General features: G+C 38.1%; 1 protein-coding gene and 1 non-coding gene across 2 annotated transcripts in view; one reads left to right on the plus strand and one right to left on the minus strand.

Moving 5' to 3' along the window:
* Nucleotides 1–19,492, plus strand: part of SPRED1 (sprouty related EVH1 domain containing 1) — a 121,638-nt gene that overhangs the window by 20,517 nt on the left and 81,629 nt on the right. The window lies entirely within an intron of this gene.
* LOC139185498 (small nucleolar RNA SNORA70) lies at nucleotides 500–633 on the minus strand. Its single transcript, XR_011569079.1, has one exon. It is a non-coding gene; the product is annotated as a small nucleolar RNA SNORA70 (small nucleolar RNA).

A 19,492-nucleotide genomic window follows, 5' to 3' on the forward strand; every position in this document is an offset into this window, starting at 1 on the left:
TTCTAGTTCAGGATCCAATCCAGCATTGCGTGTTGTAGCAAGTATTCACGTCTCTTTGTTTCCTGTAATCTGGAATAGTTCTTCAGTATTTGTTTCATAATTTTGAAACTATTTTGAAGAATACTGACCAAGTATTTTGTAGAATGTTCTTCAGTTTGCAAAATTCTGATGCTCAGTCTTGACTAAATTGAAGTTAAACGTTTTGGGTGACAGTGCTGTAGAGTGAAGGTGTGTTCATGCTTCAGGAGGTCTGTGACGGTGATACGTCCTGTACTAATGATATGAGCTTTGATCATTTGGTTAACGTGATGTCTGCCAGGTTCTTAGTCAGGGCTTCAGTTAGTTGCTTCTTGTTCTGTAGCTTGGCACAGATGGACATTATGCCTTAACCAGTTTGGATACTTGCCAGTGTGCCCTGAGGCTTTCCAAAGGCATTGTGCATACCTGTCTGGGGCCTAGATTGGGGACACTATGCCAGTCATGAGTGTCCACTGGAAAGGGCTGTCTCCAGGGTCCCTTAGAGCAACCCATATAGGCAACACGATGCATACACTGCGAAGAGGCTGTTGTTTGCAGCCATGGTACACCAGGCCCCCTCAGGGAAAAGAGCACAGTCAGCTTAACTGACTGCAAATGAGTACTTCCATTTTGGCTTCACAATATGTTCTACGTTCATTTGATATTTTCCCTGCCACAGCTTTAGAGTCATTGTATTTATCCAAGGAACTCTAGATTCTTTTATTGGAGACTTATAATGAGAAACTGTTACCTGAGTAGTAGGTGTGCTTATGGGCTTGCCACGTGGTACAGTGGTAAAGAATCCACCTGCCAGTGCAGCAGATGCAGGAGATGCAGGTTTGATCCCTGGGCCAGGAAAGATCCCCTGGAGTAGGAAATAGCAACCTACTCCAGTATTCTTGCTTGGAAAATTCCATGGAACAAGGAGCCTGGTGGGCTACAGTCCGTGGAGTCACAAAGAGTTGGACTTGACTGAGCACATGTGTACACACAGATGTGCTTATTGGCATTGGGGTGAGGCTGGTGGAGCAGACCCCATTTTACAAATGAAGAGAGCTAAATTGAAGGTTAAAAGTCAGAAAAAAGTGATTGAGTTGAGACATAAACTCAGGCCTTTTCAGTCCAGAGTTCAGATTCTTTCCACTTGCTCTCCTGTATCACTGTAGTTCCTTCCTTACACTTGTCATTTCCATTAATTCTACTATTTGTCTTTTTTGGAACAGATAGGCACACTCTAGTTCTTAATATTCAAGAAAATTATTAAATAGTCAGTTCAGTCATTCAGTCCTGTCCGACTCTTTGCGACCCCATGAATCGCAGCACTCCAGGCCTCCCTGTCAATCACCATCTCCCGGAGTTCACTCAAACTCATGTCCATCGAGTCACTGATGCCATCCAGCCATCTCATCCTCTGTCTCCCCTTCTCCTCCTGTCCCCAATCCCTCCCAGCATCAGAGTCTTTCCAATGAGTCAGCTCTTCACATGAGGTGACCAAAGTACTGGAGTTTCAGCTTTAGCGTCATTCCTTCCAAAGAAATCCCAGGGCTGATGTCCTTTAGAATGAATTGATTGGATCTCCTTGCAGTTCAAGGGACTCTCAAGAGTCTTCTCCAACACCACAGTTCAAAAGCATCAATTCTTCAGCACTCAGCTTTCTTCACAGTCCAGCTCTCGAATCCATACATGACCCTGGAAAAACCATAGCCTTGATTAGACGGACCTTTGTTGACAAAGTAATGTCTCTGCTTTGGAATATGCTATCTAGGTTGGTTATAACTTTTCTTCCAAGGAGTAAGCGTCTTTTAATTTCATGGCTGCCTTCATCATCTAGAGTGATTTTGGAGCCCCCAGAAATAAAGTCAGCCACTGTTTCCACTGTTGCCCCATCTATTTGCCATGAAGTGATGGAATTGGATGCCATGATCTTAGTTTTCTGAATGTTGAGCTTTAAGCCAACTTTTTCACTCTCCACTTTCACTTTCATCAAGAGGCTTTTTAGTTCCTCTTCACTTTCTGCCATAAGGGTGGTATCATCTGCATATCTGAGGTTCTTGATATTTCTCCCGGCAATCTTGATTCCAGCTTGTACTTCCTCCAGCCCACCGTTTCTCATGATGTACTCTGCATATAAGTGAAATAAGCAGGGTGACAATATACACAGCCTTGACGTACTCCTTTTCCTATTTGGAACCAGTCTGTTGTTCCATGTCCAGTTCTAACTGTTGCTTCCTGACCTGCATATAGGTTTCTCAAGAGGCAGTCAGGTGGTCTGGTATTCCCATCTCTTTCAGAATTTTCCACAGTTTATTGTGATCCACACAGTCAAAGGCTTTGGCATAGTCAATAAAGCAGAAATAGATGCTTTTCTGGAACTCTCTTGCTTTTTCGATGATCCAGCGGATGTTGGCAATTTGATCTCTGGTTCCTCTGCATTTTTTAAAACCAGCTTGAACATCTGGAAGTTCTCATTCATGTACTGTTGAAGCCTGGCTTGGAGAATTTTGAGCATTTCTTTACTAGTGTGTGAGATGAGTGCAATTGTGTGGTAGTTTGAGCATTCTTTGGCATTGCCTTTCTTTGGGATTGGAGTGAAAACCGATCTTTTCCAGTCCTGTGGCCACTGCTGAGTTTTCCAAATTTGCTGGCATATTGAGTGCAGCACTTTCACAGCATCATCTTTCAGGATTTGAAATAGCTCAACTGGAATTGCATCACCTCCACTGGCTTTGTTTGTAGTGATGTTTTCTAAGGCCCACCTGACTTCACATTCCAGGATGTCTGGCTCTAGGTGAGTGATCACACCATCGTGATTATCTTGGTCATGAAGATCTTTTTTGTACAGTTCTTCTGTGTATTCTTGCCACCTCTTCTTAATATCTCCTGCTTCTCTTATGTCCATACCATTTCTGTCCTTTATGGAGCCCATCTTTGCATGAAATGTTCCCTTGGTATCTTTAATTTCCTTGAAGAGATCTCTAGTCTTTTCCATTCTGTTGTTTTCCTCTATTTCTTTGCATTGATCACTGAGGAAGGCTTTCTTATCTCTTCTTGCTATTCTTTGGAACTCTGCATTCAGATGCTTATATCTTTCCTTTTCTCCTTTGCTTTTCGTTTCTCTTCTTTTCACAACTATTTGTAAGGCCTCCCCAGACAGCCATTTTGCTTTTTTGCATTTCTTTTCCATGGGGATGGTCTTGATCCCTGTCTCCTGTACAGTGTCAGGAACCTCAGTCTATAGTTCATCAGGCACTCTATCAGATCTACTCCCTTAAATCTATTTCTCACTTCTACTATATAATCATAAGGGATTTGATTTAGGTCATACCTGAATGGTTTAGTGGTTTTCCCTACTTTCTTCAATTTAAGTCTGAATTTGGCATAGTATAATATTTCAAAACAGAAAATAGTCTTTACAGTTCGAAAAATATTTTATTATATGTTTACTGTGGTTAAGGCAGTATGGTGGACATTGGTAGTATTTGAGTATGTGCTTATATGTTTTGGAAGGACATCATGCTGAGAATTTTGTTTGTTTACAATGGTATTTTTTTCCCCTCAATAAATAGCTGAAGGGTTGAGGTAGATGAGGGATTGGGGCTGTTGTGAACTGATTCATTGTCCAAGAATCTAAATGGCTTAGAGATTTATATATTATATATAAATCATGCTAAATAAATATATAGTATTTAGGTTAATATATATTTATATATACCTCTTTTTAATGTACTGCCACTTAATAATTTTAGTAATGTTATGCAACCATTAAACAATATCTGTTGGCTGAGCACACTTAAATACACACTTTGTTGTTGCTTCTAATTCTTGCATTAACTTCTTGAATTGATACTATTTTTCCCATATTCCATGTGAGCAAAGAGAAATGACTTGCCTAAGATCATAAAATCTTAATAAATACCATAAAGTGGTTTTAAATCCAAGTTGAACGCTGCCCACTGTGTGAAGCGCTGTTTATGTTATATATGTATTCACACTTTCAGAGTGTCCCTTAGTTCTCAGGTTGAGGGTGTGATGAAAAAGTTTATTCTATATACCTACATATGGGATTTTGAGGTCATTCTGCCAAGGTAGGAAGCCCAGTTCTGTCACTTACCAGTTTTGTGATCCTGGAGTTTTTTTTAAATCATGTCTGTAAAATGAGGATAATAATTATATCTGCTTTGGAGGGTTATCTTGAGGATTAAATATAACTCATGGAAAGCATTGAACTGTGCAAATAGCAGGTACTGAAGAGTTAGGTGCCTGTTAATAATAGTAGGGGTAATAGCAGAAGTAACTAATACATTGCAAAGAAACATCAAAAGTTCAACAGTAGAATAAACACTAATAATTGACAGATACTATGATGGACTACTTGGGATAATTTTGTGACTATTGGATAATTCATAGAATCAAAGAAATTGGGAATGAGAAAGGGATTTGATTAAATAGCATCTTTATCTCTGATTTTTTTGGAAAAGGGTACTAAGGCCATAAAACGAAGATCATGGCATCCGGTCCCATCACTTCATGGGAAATAGATGGGGAAACAGTGGAAACAGTGTCAGACTTTATTTTTCTGGGCTCCAAAATCACTGCAGATGGTGACTGCAGCCATGAAATTAAAAGATGCTTACTCCTTGGAAGGAAAGTTATGACCAACCTAGATAGCATATTCAAAAGCAGAGACATTACTTTGCCAACAAAGGTCCATCTAGTCAAGGCTATGGTTTTTCCTGTGGTCATGTATGGATGTGAGAGTTGGACTGTGAAGAAGGCTGAGTGCAGAAGAATTGATGCTTTTGAACTGTGGTGTCGGAGAAGACTCTTGAGAGTCCCTTGGACTGCAAGGAGATCCAACCAGTCCATTCTAAAGGAGATCAGCCCTGGGATTTCTTTGGAAGGAATGATGCTAAAGCTGAAACTCCAGTACTTTGGCTACCTCATGTGAAGTTGACTCATTGGAAAAGACTCTGATGCTGGGAGGGATTGGGGGCAAGAGGAGAAGGGGACGACAGAGGATGAGATGGCTGGATGGCATCACTATCTGGGTGAACTCCGGGAGTTGGTGATGGACAGGGAGGCCTGGCGTGCTGTGATTCATGGGGTCACAAAGAGTCGGACACGATTGAGCAACTGATCTGATCTGAACTTGCCCAAACTGTTAAAGTTGCATTGTATCACTCTCAGTGGAAACTTTGACTTTATGGCTGTTAATTCAATGTTCTTTCCACTACAGATTTTTCCCCTAATCTCTGTTAAGGGAAATGATTTATGTGGAATATCATTCTCTTCTTTATTTTTAGGAGTCCTTGATACCTACTGGTATCAAACAGTAATTCCTAAAATATAACCAATTAAGTTGGAGGATAATATATGATTTGCCTCTTTAGAGGGGTTTAATAGGAACAGCAGATAAATAAAAAAGCATCTCTGAAAGCGTGGTTTAGTTCACTTGCTGGGCAGCAGAATATTGGCATGAAATAGTTTATTTTTAGCTTTAGGGTGAGTTCTTTATTTTTAGAAAAGTAAAAAACAGATGCAAAGAAGATAATGATCATCTATATTCTTATCCAGAATTAATCACTAACTTAGTGTATTAAAAAGCAGAGACATCACTTTGCCAACAAAGGTCCATACAGTCAAAATCTGGTTTTTCTAGTAGTTATGTTCTATTGGTTGTGAGAGTGGGGTGATAAAGAAGGCCAGGCACCTAAGAGTTGATGCTTTCAAATTATGATCCTGAAGAAGACTCTTGAGAGTCCCTTGGACTGCAGGAGATCCAACCAGTCCATCCTAAAGGAAATGAGCCCTGACTATTCATTGGAAAGACTGATGCTGAAGCTGAAACTCCAATACTTTGGCTACCTGATGTGAAGAACTGACTTACTGGAAAAGACCTTAATGTTGGGAAAGATTAGAGGCAGGAGAAGGGGATGACAGAGGATGAGATGGTTGGATGGCATCACTGACTTGATGGACGGGAGTTTGAGCAAGCTCCGGGAGTTGGTGATAGACAGGGAAGCCTGGTGTGTTGCAGTTCATGGCGTCGCAAAGAGTCGGACACGACTGAGCAACTGAACTGATGCCTGTTTCCTAGTATCAATGAGAAATGTATTCTTTACATCTTAACTGTAATCTTTTACTTACTACAGCTTTTAAAATAAAAGCTTATAATTTGTGTGATGATGATTAAAATTTGTTTGGTGATGGCTGTTTTCATTTCAACATTACCTGTTTTTAATTTCACCTGAGGACCATGGCCTGTAGTTTATAAGAGCCTTAATAGCACGCTGTTTTAGTTTTTAAAACACTGTATGAGAACCACGATGCTGATTTAAATCCAGTATTGCTCATAATTTAAAAGTGTCTCCTAAGTTTTAGTGTGTTTCCATGAGATATGAACATTTTGCGGGGCAGGGCACGAAGTGGTATTAGGCTTTGTATAAATGTGTTGTGTTGTCAAGGAGGACATGTTTACTTTGTGAATTTACAATTACAGATTTGAAACATTTTTCTCTGCAGAAGGGGGAGTCAAGATCATGGAATAATTTTTTTTAATCATTTTTTTTAAGTAACTGCTATACTTCTACATTTAGACTGATAAAATTGTAGAAAAATGAAAAATATAATTGATAAAGAATATTCCAAATACTATTCTTATTTTACATAAATGAAGCTGGGGATAAAGAGCAGCTTTTTTCTTTACCTTCTAGTCACAGCTTTTTAAATTGCAGAGAAGAACTACAACAGCATAAATTTTAAATTCTTGTTCAGTCACTTATAAGAAAGTCATTTATGCTTACTTAACCTCTTGAAACTTTAGTTTCCTTACCTGTTATATAGGATTAACACCATTTTGCAGGGTTATTTTGGAATTAAAAATAATAACTTTACTCCAAATAGATTGGGTATATAGTAAAAGCTACATAAGTTTTGCTGTTAAATGTTGTTAGACCCTGGATTGCTTTGTTTCGTTTTGGTACTTTGATTGTTTTTGTGATTATAAAAGAAGAGAATAAAGGTTACCTCTGACTGCTGTGAATTTTTCTAGAATTTTTTTAAGGTATATTATGCACATTTTATCTTACTATTTCTCTAAAACTGGGTCTTCAGGATTTGGCCTCTTACCATGAGTGAAATATATAGCTCTTGCAGAGTTTTCAGCAAGAGTCATATGACCTGACTTACGTTTTTGTTTTTATTTTTTTGACCACACCGCAGGTTGTGTATGAGATCTTAGTTCTCCAACCAGGGATCAGACCTGCACCCCTTGCCTTAGAAGTGTGGAGTCTAAACCACTGGACTGCTAGGGAAGTCCCTTAGGTTTTTTAAAGACCACTCAAATGTTCTTGGCTTCTAAATATGCTAAAGACACTTTTATTTTTAAGTTACCTTCTTCCTCAAAAAAGTCCATTGATATTTTAAACTGAATTTCCAGTAGATAAACAGAATTTAGACAGAATTGTCATCTTTGTAATATTGAGTTTTGCTTTTAGAAAACATAAACTGTGCTTTTATCTGTTCAGGTCATTTATGCTCTTCATAAACATTTTAAAGATTTCTTTCTGTTGATCCTGCACATTTCATTTTAGTAATTTTATGTTTAATTGTTGTAGATTAGCTCTTTTAATAATCTTAACTCACTGGTAAAGAAGAAAGCCAGTTAATTTTTATGTATTTTTTTATATCCATCTGCTACACTATGCTTTCTTGTTTTTTTTTTTAGTAGACCTTATTTTTTAGAGAAGTTTGAGGTTCACAGTAAAACTGACGGGGAGGTACAGATTTGCCACACACTGCCTGCCCAAACAGGTACCTAACTGTTACGTTGTCAACCTCCCCCACTAGAATGGAACATTTGTTACAATTTATGAACCTACACATCAATCATCATTATCACCCAGAGTCCATAGTTAACATTTAGGGTTTATTCTTGGTGTTGTAGCATAGTAATCACAGTTGTTTTAAATTCTTGGTTTGGTAATTCCAACATCTCTACCACGTCTGAGTCTGGTTCTGATCCTTTGTTTCTTTAAATTGTGTTTGTTACCTTTTATTATGATATGCCTTGTAATTTTTTCTTGATAGCCAGACATGATGTATTGACTGAAAAGCTATAAATAGGCCGTTAGTAATGTGGTAAAGTGTGTGTGTGTGTGTGTGTGTGTGTAGGGGATGGGTAGGAAAGTGTTTTATAGCTCTGTTATTGTGTGTGTGCACATGCGCGTGTGTACCCACGCACTCAGTTGTGTCTGACTCTTTGTCACCACATGGACTGTAGCCTGCCAGGCTCCTCTGTCTATAGGATTTTCCAGGCAAGAACACTGGAGCAGGTTGCCATTTCCTTCTCCGGGGACCTTTCCCACCCAGGGATCGAACCCGCGTCTGCATCTCCTGCATTGGCAGTTGAGCCACAGGGGAAGCCCCCCAGTTCTGTTATTAAGTTTCAGTCTTTTTTTTGCTCCAGCTTTATTGAATTATAACTGACAAAAATTCTTTATACTTAAGATTTACATCTTAGTGTTTTGACATCTGTATACATTATAAAATAATCTCAGCAGTCAGTGTAATTAGCATATCTATCACAGCATATAGGTATTTTTTTTCTTTTTTCTGTTAAGAACATTTAAAATGAACAGTTAGCAAACTTCAAGTATATAATTCAGTATTGTTAATTATAATCACATTGCTGAACATTTGGTCTCCAGAACTTAGCTTTTTGTGATCCTGTGTCTCTGGATTGTGAACTTCTTAAATGCTGTTTCTAAGATCTTACCCCTCTTAAGGAGGACAAGATGGCTGAATTGGGTTGTAGTTGGGTATTTGTTTACCTTCCCTTAGGTCAGTTAGGTTCTGATACAACTATAGGTGGTTATTGTTGTTTTAGTCAACCAGTTGTGTCTGACTCCTTTGCAACCCCTTGGACTGTAGCCCACCAGGCTCCTCTGTCCATGGGATTTCCCATGCAAGAATACTGGAGGGGGTTGCTATTTCCTTCTCTAGGGGATACTCCTGACCCAGGGATTGAACCTATTTCTCCTGCATTGGCATGTGGATTCTTTACTTCTGAGCCACCAGGAAAACCCATTTAGGAGGTTAAACTCTGGTTAAATAATTTCTCCTGAAGTCAAGCTTTGTTAAGAAGAACAGTGTGCTCCAGTGTATTTCAAAATGCTTTCTTTCCCTCTTCTGGAAATATGAGGGAATTTTCCCTGATATTTGCTGTGAGGACTTGTTAGAGTGCCAGGAAGGAAAACTAACAAAAGGGGGGGGTGCATTTTGAGGACTGAATTTTTAATCTCAGAATTGTTCACTCCCAGTCTCCAGCAGCCCATCAATACCCCCACCCCCTGCCACAGCACTATTTCCCAAAGAGCTCTTTGCCCTCAGGCTTCTGATCCGATAAACTGTCATTCTCCACAGTCTCTGCCTCTTCAAGGTTGGGGGCAGTAGTTTGCCCTGTGACCTCACTTTTGTTACTGATCCCAGGAAGTGTTGATTTTTCAGTTTGTTAAGCTTTTTATTTATTGTTAGCAGAGATTGGTGGCTTCCAAGCTTCCTATGGGCAGGATTAGAAACAGAATATCCTTATTTTTCTAATAAAAAATTTGTGTTAAAAGCAATCATATAATTTTAAATAAGGATAATTTTTAAATATGTACTTAATTTCTCTTTTCCTCCCTCACTCCTCTTTAATCATATTACTGTAATATTAATTTTTTAACTTCCTCAGAAATGTCCTATAGCTGGTTATAATAGAAGTGCCTCAGATATTTTCACTTAGCAGTGTGTAGTAATTATGGAGCTTTTTAATAGCCTTTACCTGTTAGATAAGTATTTTTCTGTATTAACTTTGTCGACAAAGGTCCATCTAGTCAAAGCTATGGTTTTTCCAATAGTCCTTGTATGGATGTGAGAGTTGAACTATAAAGAAAGCTGAATGCCAAAGAATTGATGTTTTTGAACTGTGGGGTTGGAGAAGACTCTTGAGAGTCTCTTGGACTGCAAGGAGATCCAACCTGTCAATCCTAAAGGAAATCAGTCCTGAATATTCATTGGAAGGACTGATGCTGAGGCTGAAACTCCCAATACTTGGCCACCTGATGTGAAGAACTGACTCACTGGATGCTGGGAAAGACTGGGAAAGACCCTGATGCTGGGAAAGATTGCAGGCAGGAGGAGAAGGGGACAACAGAGGATGAGATGGTTGGATGGCACCACTGACTGAATGGAAATGAGTTTGGCCAAGCTCCAGGAGTTGGTGATGAACAGGGAAGCCTGGCGTGCTGCAGTCCATGGGGTCGCAAAGAGTCAGACAAGACTGAGTAACTAAACTGAACTGATTTCTGTATTTCTTTAGCAATATATATTCTTTCAAGAATATTTTCAAGAGTTAATGTTGAAATTTTTTTTAGCATCTTTCAAGGTAGTAAAGTCTGAAACAATGTATTTTCACTCCCAGATTAGTTTATTTTTCAGCATTTGAATCTTGGGCTACAAGCTATGTAAAATAGTGTTTTCCTTTTAAAACTCTGCTCATGTTTCTATGTGTTTTTATTTATAGTACACATTATTATGTTGCTATCTGTATTGTCTATCATGCTCTTTAATAATGCATTTTAGATGGTGAACTCCTTGAAGAAAGTGGTGTCTTTTACAGAAAGTAGTCTTCAATAAGAAAAAGCACTATCCCTTCCTTCATGTTTCCTCTTCTTTCTAATTTACCTCCATTCATCCTTAAGCTCTTAAAAGATCCAGAGTGCACTTGTTTCCTGGGAAAACAAATCACTCTGAGATCCTTGGTAGTCTTCCCTGAATGACACGTAATTGAAACAAGTTTTAATTTATATCTTTTGGGTTTTGCTTGGATTGTAAGAATGTACTTGCTTGCAACTCTCAATGTTGTTAGAGTTGGTTTTGGAGGCTCTTAGACTTACCTGTCCCAAATTAAAATTACTTGACCACAAAGGTGCAGGGGAATGACTGCTTCTGGAGGAACGGGCTCAGAGGAGAAAAGTAGAGGAAGGTAGATAATGAAAATTTCCCATTTTAATCTTGCTTAGTACTAAAAATTGTATAAAACAAATATTGTCTTCACAGAGGCTTATCAGTGTGGCATATTTAAAAGTAAGATGGGGTTGTATGTTTTTCTGTTCCTTTACTCAACAATTACATACATACTGATCACAAACTACATCTCTAATTACATTCTACTCAATACAGTAGTAAATGAGGAAAACAACATCCCTGCTCATGTGGAATATAAGTTCTATTAATAGGAGACAGACAATAAATACCTAAAGAAGTAAGTAAGATAATTTCAGATAGTCATAAGCATTATGAGGAAAATAATACCAAGAAAAGAAATAGAGTGTAATACATAAGAGTGGAGGGAAGCTGGATGTTGGAACTAGTTTAGATTCAGTTCAGTTCAGTTGCTCAGTCGTGTTTGACTCCTTGTGACCCCATGAATTGCAGCACACCAGGCCTCTCTGTCCATCACCAACTCCTGGAGTTCACTCAAACTCGTGTCCTTCGAGTCGGTGATGCCATCCAGCCATCTCATCCTCTGTCATCCCCTTCTCCTCCTGCCCCCAATCCTTCCCAGCATCAGAGTCTTTTCCAATGAGTCAATTCTTCGCATGAGATGGCCAAAGTATTGGAGTTTTAGCTTTAGCATCAGTCCTTCCAGTGAACACCAAGGACTGATTTCCTTTAGATTGGGTGAGTCTAATTTGAGGAGGATTCATGTTATCTAACACTTAAGGAGGAAACCAGTAGAATATCTCAGAGGAGTCGCCAAGTAAGTGCAGAGGATCTGGGGTAGAGGGAAACCATTTAAAGAGTGGAAAGAATGCTGTTGTGGTTGGAGATCGTGAGTGAGCTAGGAGAGGTAGTCAGAGAAGTGCTGTTTTATGTCTTTTATAAGTCATGGTAATGAGCTGTTAAAAGATTTTAGATTGCCAAGCTGTTTTAAATCAGTCGTTTAGTTATGTATATTGAATTCTTGAGTTAGTGCTTTCTTTTGGAACTTAATTTTTAAGATTATCTAAAGCTGAATACAGGAGAAGGCAATGGCACCCCACTCCAGTACTCTTGCCTGGAAAATCCCATGGATGGAGGAGCCTGGTGGGCTGCAGTCCATGGGGTCGCTAGGAGTTGGACACGACTGAGCAACTTCGCTTTCGTTTTTCACTTTCATGCATTGGAGAAGGAAATGGCAACCCACTCCAGTGTTCTTGCCTGGAGAATCTCAGGGATGGGGGAGCCTGGTGGGCTGCCATCTATGGGGTCACACAGACTCGGACACGACTGAAGTGACTTAGCAGCAAAGCCGAATACAAGAGTAACCTGGCTATATTGCCTGAAGTGATAGGGAATAAAGTATTCTGAATAGAATTTATGTGATAGATTTTAATCAATTTATTCAAAATGAGGATTAGTTTTATAGTTTATTAATATTCTGAGTAAGTAATTATTCCCCAATAGAGCTACACATCAAAACTCCTTCAGAAAATTTAAAATACAGCATTCCTAAGTCTCATCCTTTTGGAATCAAGGCAGTAGACAGTAGACTTTGGGAGTCTGTTTTTTAAAAAGATCTCCATATAATACTTAGAGAATGAACATGAGTTTTGGAACCTCTGAACCAATGGATTTTTTTTTTAATAGTAACTTTATGGAGATATCATCCATATAGCATACAATTCACTGATTTAGAGTCTAAAATTCAATGGGTTTTGGTATATTTGCAGAGATGTAGTCATCATTGCAATTAATTGTAGAACATTCCCAGCACACCAGAGGAAATCCCATCCCTATCTGCCATCTCACTGTTTCCCCTCAACCCTCTCCCCAGCTCTAGACAACCACCATTCATACTTTGTGGATTTGCCTGTCTGGATATTTCATATAAATGGAATCTTATAATACACGTACTTCTATGACTAGCTTCTTCATTAGCATAATGGATTTTTTTGTTTGATTCTTTTTAGAAGAAAATTTTTATTTATACAATGATTTTTTTTTCAAAAGAAATAAAGTACGATTGTCAGGAAAAAGCAACTGAAAAAACTGCTAAAATTGGTATTTTATATCTCAGGATTTCTAAAATTAGTTAAGTAAATTATAGCAAAATACCATGTAACAACAGTTGCTAAGTCCTGTCCAACCTCTTCAGCCCCATGGACTGAATGAAGCATGCCAGGCTTCCCGGTCTTTCACTATTTTCCAGAGTTTGCTCAAACTCATATCCATTGACTGGGTGATGTTATCCAACCATCTCATCCTCTGTCGCCCCCTTTTCCTCCTGCCCTGAGTCTTTCCTAGCATCAGGATCTTTTCCATTGAGTCGGCTCTTTGCATCAGGTGGCCAAAGTATTGGAGCTTCATTTTAGCATCAGTCCTTCCAGTATATTTTCGGTATTGATTGCGTTTAGGATTGACTGGTTTGATTTTCTTGCTGTCCAAGGGGTGCTGAAGCATTTTCTCCAGCACCGAACCAGTGAAATTTTTGTCTGGAGCAGGTTTGGCCATTAATTCCTGGTCATTAATGTGCTCATTATGAAAGAATTTGTTGGATTTTGCAGTTTTTGTGTTTAAGACCAAAGTGTAATGAAAATAAATTAAAGTGACGTTTAGTTTAGGGACTTAAAGATAAAGTACTAATTGGTTACTTGATGTTTCTTATTTCTTGCAATGTGTTGGAGATCCCAAATGCTGTGTTTATTTGCGTAGTTTTTCAGTTAAAAAGAAGTACAGTCATTAACGTGTATAAAAACTTTTTATTTCTGTTCAACTAAAGATTCACTATTTAAGACAGAAGATAAAAACTGCAGGTGAAACCAGTCTACATAGAAATGAACCAGTATTTAAGAAATCAAGGGACTTGATACAGGCAGGATTTCCAGCTTCTCTGAAAAGATCAAAATATTTTCATAATACTGAACTTGCATTCCTGCAAGGCAGCTGCTAGAATGGAGTGTTATATATTCCCTTTAGATGGCCAGAGTTCCCACCACGACAAGTATTATAAGCACTTAAAGTAGTAATCTTCATTCGTTTTTGACCTTTACTTTAAGATCTCAGATACTATTAGAGGTGTCTTATAGGCCGAATCTTGGGTCTTCTGTGAAATGAGAAGAGAGAAAATTCAAACATTTATTTATAGTTAGTAATTCCTTTCTAACAGTCTTAAAATGCTTTAACAGAAAGATATTAACAGAATCTGAATTATTACTTTAATTCTCTATTCCTAGAGAAATGAGTATTCTACGTTTAGTGTATCAGTCCATTAGTACTTTTGCATTCAAATCAAATTTCCAGTAAACTAGGCTTCTCTTTGGCATTTTAAGACAAAACCATTGTCTTGGTTTTCATAACATTGTATTCCTCAAATTTTCCTACCTATCTTGGTACTTGACCCATATCACTGACTCCTTTCTTCTTCCTTTTAAAAGGAGGAGTATTTCTTCCGAAGTTTAGTCTCAGTATAGCCTGCTTTTCTTTTTTACAGGCTTTTAATGCATTTTTGAAGCTTCCATTACCAGAATTAGTGGTAATTAAAAAATTATTGCTCTTAGAATTCAAGTTAGTTGTATTGTGATTTCTTTGAGAACAGGGGCTGTGTCTTACTCATTTTTTGGATACTTTTTGTTTAATATATTTTCTTGTAAAAGACATCCAGTCTTCTTCCTTATTTCTGATTTTTAAATCAGATATCTATTATATGCTTGGAACTGTTGGATTACTTATGTTCTCCATGGCTTTTTATTTCCTTTGAGTGTTCTCACTATAATTGATGCCAACTCTTATTCTAGATTGACGACAGATTCTTTTCTGCATCCTTTACACTCTGTACCACCACTGGACTGAACCTTTACAAGCTTACAATCTTGGACGTTATTTTTGACTACTGTATTTTTTGTATCCTCTCCTTATTTTCATGAAATTTGATCTGTTTCAAAGAATAAATTGAGGATTCTACCTTGAACTTCTACCTGTAAAGACACTGTTGTGTTCCCAGGTTTCATTATTGAAATAGCATTTGGATTCAAATAACATCTTCCTAGCTGCCTTTCTCTCTCTGCTTTCTGAATCTTCCCAAGTTTCCTGATCGATTTTTCCATATAATTACTCTTAGATATCAATTTAATTGGCTTCTCAAGTGATGCTAGTGGTAAAGAATCTGCCTGCAGTGCAGGAGAGGCAAAAATCACAGGTTCGATCCCTGGGTCGGGCACATCTCCTGGAGGAGGAAATGGCAACCCACTCCAGTATTCTTGTCTGGAAAATTCCATGGAGCGAGGAGACTGGCGGGCTACAGCCCGTGAGGTCCCAAAGTGTTGTACATATCTGACCATGTACATACACACACCAATTTAATTATATCCTCCCTGCACAGAAGCCTAGAATAGTTCCCTTTTGAATATGCAAGGCCTTCACCAGTAGGATTCCTGTTTAGTCTAATTCATTTTTGTTGTCTTCAATAATCTTCCAACTCAAGCAAGAAGTTATATTGCATACTCTTTTGGCCTATTTTATGACATGCAACCCATTTTGAATAATTTTTTATCTTATCTTGAATCCCAGCTCATGTTATCTTCTTCAATATTGTAATGGTCATCAGTTGTCTTATTATGTCAAGTACACCTCAATTCCTCTTCTGTTCAGAGCTCTGTATTTTGGGGGGGTTGGAAATTATCCCTTTACGTTTAGGCCTTTAGGTTTGAGTGGGTTCATGGATGTGATTGGTTTAGGGCAGACAAATGAGAGACAGTGAGACTCAATTCTAGGACTTTTGAGAATGCTGAAAAGAGGCATTCTCTGCTGCAACTATAAAAATTTTGATTTCTAGAGCTAATTGGGTTGGTGGAGATACATAAGGAAGCTTAACCAGAGCCAACTTTACAATGAAGTCAGTTTTATTTAAAATTAAAACCCTTCCTGTTTGAAGCATTAGCAGCATACTGCAAACAGCTCAATAGCAGGGATCCTGGTAAATTCCCATATTAACATTTGTATATTGTGTCCACACGCAGCTAGTTGTGTGTGTGTGCGCACATGCATGCATATGTACACATGCAAGAGAAATTACTTAATGTACAGGAATCCCAACAGCTTTTTGGAACTGTGAAAAATGAGATTAAAAAATTTATTTTTGAGTAAATGAATACATATAAATGTGAATATCATTTTTTATCAGTGAGCTATATCAATCGTGCATTTGCTTGGTTGTAACAGTGATAAAAAGCATAGGATTTCTATTCAGACCTTCGAATCCTTGCTGTCACTTACTGTCTAAGTAATTGGATATGGAAAAATTGAGGAGCTAAAAAACTTCACTACAAGGGAAGAAAAAGTAGTTTGCAAATTGAATCTTAGTTATTTTAGTCTAACTGGAGAAATATTGAGAATGTCTTTGTTTTGATCCCCAAGGGGAATCCCTGTACCTTTCATTAATTGGCAGGTGCCAGACTTTCTCCTCAGAAGGCTTGATTTGGAGGAGCATATGTCCTGTCTTCCCACTTTTAAATTCTACTCTGCCAACACAAATTATCTGGCACTTATAAACTTTCTCACCTGCTCTTTGTCCCCACAACTCCAGATACATATCAGATGGTTATTTCTAAATGTTCCATCACAGTCCACTTTCTAAATAAGGTTTTACTAGAGTTTTTTTTGCCCCATCAGTGACATTTCAGTTGAGATGTTGTTGGAAGATAGTTTGCTTGTTGAAAACAGCAGTGTTCTCACATTTAGAACTTGTACTATTAAAAATACATGTGTAAGAAACTTTAGTCTTAAACAGAATATTGTTATAATTTAAGTTGCATATAATTAGGTAATACCCGTTTTCTGATCAATGATACCAGTAAGGTGAATTACATTGAGCAAGCACTTCCTTCTGTAAGTGTGTCCCCATCTACTTAGCAATTTCTCTTGTTTTGCATAATAAAGACCTAACCAAATCTTTTCTCCTTTATGAAAAATGACTTTGGGTTCGGCTCTGGCCCTCAGGAATTTTGGTGAAGATAGAACATCAGTTGTGTTAGCAGGCGACATTGTGCATTGTACGTGCCTGTGTGCTCAGCTGTTTGCAGCTCTTCTCTGTCCATGGAATTCATCAGCCAAGAACACTGAGTAGGTGGCCATTGGCCTCTTCCAGGGGATCTTCCCAACCCAGGGACTGAACCCATGTCTCTGTGTCTGCTCCATTGGCAAGTGGATTCTTTACCACTGGTGCCACCTGGGAAGCTCACAAGGCAACATTGCTGATTGGTAAATGGCATTTGCCTTGGGAGGATTGTGAATGAACTAAGTGTATATACCTGGTGGGAAGCCAGAACTTTGATTTGCCTTGAGTGGGGTATATTTGTTTACCTTGCCAGGACTTGAGGAAGCTATGTCCATGGACTGTAATGACATATTTCGGTTCTTCTTTGGAATGTGGGGCTTATAAACTAAGAGTGTTTCCATACATTCACAATTGTATACCCATGGGATTTCATTCTGTTGTAACTGAACTGAGGATGTTGCAGTTGTCCTTTTGGTATCATCATTACCTGCATGTGAAATACTGTTTATTAGGCGTAGTAGGGGAGAGAGTAATGATGAAACAGGAAAATGTTAACTGTTAAGTTCTTGCTGTATACAAGGCACTGTTGGTGGTACAGGGAAGTTTAAGATGTGATAAATGGGAGGAATAAAAGATAATCTTAGAGGAGTCATAAAGTTAATAAGCGCCTGGTGAAAGATATGTAATGAATACATTGAGTTCATCAGAAGGGGCTTTTATAGTCTTTAAAAGACAATAGGAGAGTTAAGTGATGATCTTTTACCAATCTGTAAAGACAATTTCAGGGAGAAAATATGATTGAAGGTAGGATTATACATACATTTATTTATTTCATGGCTACTTACATTTGTAAAAAAGAAAGTACTAGAGATTACCCACAAGTGTTTTAAGATAGAAAGTGAGTATTCCTAATTTTAAGAATGTCTTGTTTCAATAAATTCTTACCTGACAACTTATTTTTGTAATCTTTTTAATAAGATTCTCTGGCCAGTAAGGTAGCTGTTGGCTCCATATAACTATTGAGCACTAGTCAGAATTGACATGTGCTATATATGTTTGTCAGAGAAGGCAATGGCACCCCACTCCAGTACTCTTGCCTGGAAAATCCCATGGACGGAGGAGCCTGGTGGGCTGCAGTCCATGGGGTCGCTAAGAGTCGGACATGACTGAGCGACTTCACTTTCTCTTTTCACTTTCACGCATTGGAGAAGGAAATGGCAACCCACTCCAGTGTTCTTGCCTGGAGAATCCCAGGGACAGGGGAGCCTGGTGGGCTGCCGTCTATGGGGTCACACAGAGTCGGACATGACTGAAGTGACTTAGCATAGCATAGCATAGCATATATGTTTGTAAAATGTGCACCAAATTTCAAAGACTTGGTATGAAAAAAAATGTAAAATACCTCATTGATTATTTTATATTACCTATTTTAATGATATGTTGGGATATAATGGATTAAAGTATACTATTAACATTAATTGGAGAAGGAAATGGCAATCCACCCCTGGACAGATGAGCCTGGTAGGATACAGTTCATGGGGTCAGAGTCAGATACGACTGAATGACTGACACATTAACATTAATTCCACCTGCTTTTACTTTTTTTAAATGGAGGTTAAATTCACATACAACATAAATTTAACCATTTAAAGTGTACAGTTTAGTGGCATTTAGTATGTTCATGTTGTGTGCAGCCACCATCTCTGTGTAGTTCCAACCCTTTCATCACCCTTAAAAAAACAAATTCATGGGAATTCCCTTATGGTCCAGGGGTTAAGACTTCACTTTCACTGCTGAGGGCCCAGGTTCAGTCTCTGGTTGGGATAGGAAACTAAGATCTTGCAAGCTGCAAGGCCAGAAACAAAACAAAACAGCTACCAAACCCATATCCATTTAGCAGTTACTCTGCTTTACCCCACCCCTAATCCCCTGGCAACCACCAGTCTGTTTTCTGTGTGTAGATTTGTCTCTTCTGGATGTTTCATATAAACGAAATCATACAATATGTGATCTTTTTTCATTTACAATATTTGTGAGATACCATTTTGCAGGATATAAGTACTTTATTCTTCTTTATTAGGTGATGTTATGTTCATTATTAAAAGTATGGTAGACATTAAAGTCTCCAACTATTATTGTAGGTCTGTTTCTCCCTTCAGTTTTTTTGGTGTTTTCTTCATATAGTTTGGGACGCAGTTGTTTGGTGCATATATGTTTATAAGTGTTACATCTTCTTAATGAATTTACTTTTTTATCACTATATGATGACTTCTTTGTCACTTATAATAATATTAATATAGCCACCTCAGCTCCCTTGGTTACTGTTTCATGGAATATCTGTTTTCATATTTCCATTTTTAACCTATTTGTAGTTTAGGATGTAAATTCAGTGTCTTA

This window comes from Bos indicus, chromosome 10, assembly GCF_029378745.1.
Source record: "Bos indicus isolate NIAB-ARS_2022 breed Sahiwal x Tharparkar chromosome 10, NIAB-ARS_B.indTharparkar_mat_pri_1.0, whole genome shotgun sequence".
In the NCBI taxonomy this organism is placed as follows: domain Eukaryota; kingdom Metazoa; phylum Chordata; class Mammalia; order Artiodactyla; family Bovidae; genus Bos; species Bos indicus.